The following is a 3,984-nucleotide window of genomic DNA, read 5'->3' on the forward strand; positions in this document are numbered from 1 at the left end:
ATTTTTTAATTTATCCGATAATTATTTATTCTCTTACTAACATTTTTATTAAGTCTCATGCAGGTATCCGAAGTTTTTTTTTGAAGATGACACTCAAAAGAAGTTCAAATAGCTTCTTAAATTCTTTGTTTATATTTTTTTTTGCATTCTTAAATTATGCAAGCATAAAATATAGTGAAACTTTACTTTTTTTTAGGGTGTAGGTTAGTGGTATTTATTTATGATCTGCTTAGGTGATTTAAATTTTATGTGTTTTAGACAAATTAATATTAGACAGTTATTATTTTTGTAGCTTATATTCTTATAGTTATCATATTTTGCTAGAGTTTTAATTCGATAGCTTAGCACACTTAAGTAAATAAATAGGGTGATTTGCCTCAATATTTAGGCTTTAGAATATACTCTCATAATTAATTGATTAAGCGTACATACTTAGTTAGTTAAATTAGTTAACTCACTTCGAGTGCAAAATAATTTCATACCCATTTTTTATACGTTTGTCACATACCCAAGCTTCTAAGTTGCACATAACTTTTTTTTATAATAATTATTATATCACATATGTATAAAATACGTATTGCATGATTATTTATGTGAATATTCATATTATTCTTTAGTCTAAATTCTATTAATTTTTGTAAATAATAAAGCCTTTTTACACATCCCTCGTATAGTTTAAATTGGTCCAGCTGGGAACCACATTTGTGGATTCTGAAGGATGCCTAATACCTTCCCTTCGGAATAATTTGAACCCTTACCTAGAATCTCACTTATTTTCGTAGACTATATTAAATTGCATATATTAATAATTTATAGGTACCCTAGTATACCTTAAATGCTAGGTGGCGACTCTGTACATAATTAATCATTTCAGAGCTCCATATTAATTCTTTCAGAGCTCTATAAGTTGTGCTTTGTTTAACCTCGGGTAAAAATGAGGTGCAACAAACAGTGCAGAGAAATACGCACGAGAACATGTCCTGGCCCGGGCTCAGTGAAATCCAAAATGAGGCTTGCACGAACAGAATAATGCGAAACCATATGCACATAAATCAAGACCCGATAGATACATACACTTATCGACATTTGAAGGCTCAGAAGCAAGTTTCGGATCAATCCGAGTTAGTATCAGAAAGTTATGAGCGTCTGAAGTACAGAACGTTCTATAAGCGTTTCAGAAGCCATTTTTGAAAAATCAAAGCCATAATCATGTCAAGTATCTTTCGTATATCATTATGGATCAAATCGAACAGAACTTTTGGAATCATATGTACGTATCAAAGACTCGATGGAAAAATCAAACGTTTCAAAGCAAATCCGAGATCTCTTATGAAAGTAAGGGACATCAAAACTTACATAACTCTTTTGGAAACACAATTCTTTATGCTTATCTTGTTATTCAATCAAATAATAAGCTCGATCATATCAGACATACTTATATCTGAAGTGAATCAGAATCATAGACAACCTCGGGAACATATCGAACAGAGTTTCGAAATCACAGATACATATCAAGACCATATGATGTAACTTATTCATTTAGTAATCATACAATAGACTCAGCCATACGAAACATGCTCATGACAAAGGAGAATAGGCATCATAATCAAACTCGGAATCAAAGAGTGGAGTTACCCCGAGGCGCGTGTCATGTCATACCTTACTTAGTTTTAGGACATGCCAAAAGAAAGAAAGGGTAAGCCTTACATACCTGTGCCACGCCTTATTAGCTACGCTTATTTGTCCAAATTTGCTTATCTACATTCAATAGAATTGACATAATCATCAAACTCATTGCCATATACTTACTTTAGTCTTTCAAATGAATTCACTTATATTCTACCGAAATTTCGGCAGCATTTCCGCTGTAAATACACAATCCCCGAGAATCTAACTCGGCCAACAATACAACAACAAATCCGAGAATTTAACTCGGCCAAAATATCAGCAATAATACCAACAATCATACTAACAACTTCAACAATCAATCCAAAGTACATTCTAATATTAACAACTCTCGTCACAATTCCATGGCATCTCATTTATATTCGATTCGTAATTGTTCACATATTCAAATACTAATCCGAAACCATTAAACAATATTCAAGAACATTTCAACAACCCGCACAACATTTCAAACGGCCCAACCAATACATACACTACCTGAAACTTCACAGCACAACATAGCCAACAACAACACATTCTTTTCTTCCAAATTCATGGATTCCATCAACAATCTACATTAACAACTTCATTCATACAAATATAAGAATTCATGCTAGTGTCGCCTTATCTTCCATAACAATACCACAACGATTACAACTTCATTTCAAGCCATTAAATACTCATTTTACATCATGAAATCTACAACACAACAACCAAAATACTAGATAAAATTGATTCATTCTCTTCTACATCACATAGCAACCCCACGGCCACAACACTACATCCATAGTTTCATATATCTCATCCATTTCTTCACTCTACAACATATACAAATCATCCATAACAACAACAACAATCAAATACTAGATAAAATAATTAAATCATATTTCCTACACACACACATACTTACATGGCCACAACAAGTGTCCATATTTCCATGAATTTCATCCACTTTCACATACTACAACATACATAATTATCCATAACATATAGGAAAAGGATTAAACCTTACCTTTTTCCTTGATTCTTCAATTGGATAGAACTTACAACTTGTATGAATATAGATTTTTTTCTTGCTTCAATAACCACTCCACTTTGTTAAGGACCCTTCGATGGATTGTTTGGATAGAAGAAAATAATTTTTGATAAAAAATTTCCAAGATTTTTGTTGGAGTTGAAGGTGGCCGAATGGCCCCTTTTATTTTTCTCCTCCTTCTTTTGTTCTTTGAGTTCTTGAAATTTCTAGAAAATGAAATGAATAATATGACTTAGTCATCTTTTTATTCTTGTCCATTAGGCTTCTAGTTGGGCCTAAGCCCACTCCAATTGAACGGCCCAAATGGGCCCTTTAATTTCCAAGCCCATTTTTTTTTGTTTGTCTTGCAATTCATGAGAAATAATTTTTTCAAATTTCAAATTTGCCCTTAGCCTTCCACAATATTTCCATGAACCTTTTTGCGAATTTCCCCTTTTACCCTTAGCCTTTCTCAATATTTTCATACTAATAATGTTCATAAATAATATTCATAACCAACTTGTACATTAAAATAATTTTGGAAAATGACCTTGCCCTCAACTTGCCACAACTTTCTCAAAGTATCCGAACGTACAAAGTACGGGCTATAACAGTGAGCCAGTAAGATGTTGTCAGAAATCCTCCTACCTGGTATAAAACCCGACTGAGCCTCACAGATTAGGAAAGGCATAATCTTCTGCATCCTTGATGCCAATATCTTAGCGATGATTTTGTATAAAATGGTACAACACGCAATAGGCCGAAAGTCCTTGACAGTCTCGGGGCTTGAGATTTTAGGCACCAACGTGATAGTAGTATAATTTATGGCTTTGTACATTGACCCAGAGCTAAAGAAATCCTTGACTGCTGCACATATATCATCTTTGATAACAACCCAAGCTTTCTTGAAAAAATAGGCCGAATACCCATCTATGCCAGGGGATTTCTTATCATCAATAGATTTAAGCCCCCCCCCCCCCCCCCAAATTTCCTGATCTTTGATTTCTGCGCATAACTCCAGCTGCTGTTGTCTTCTTAGGATAGGCCCCAGCTTCATAAGTCGTTTATCTACAGCTGGTAGGCACACCTGAGCCGACCCCATCAAGCTTCTATAGAATTGAGTGATTTCCACTTCAATATCTTTAGGTTCATGAATTCTCTGGCCATTTAAAGAGCGAATATCACTAATCAATTTCCTCTGGCATTGCTCTTTCATCACAGCTGAAAAATATTTGGTGTTACAATCTCCAAGTTTGATCCAAGAGGCCCTAGATTTCTGCTTCAGAATGCTTTCCTCGATCAAG

This window comes from Lycium barbarum, chromosome 1 (assembly GCF_019175385.1).
Source record: "Lycium barbarum isolate Lr01 chromosome 1, ASM1917538v2, whole genome shotgun sequence".
Classification (NCBI taxonomy): Eukaryota; Viridiplantae; Streptophyta; class Magnoliopsida; order Solanales; family Solanaceae; genus Lycium; species Lycium barbarum.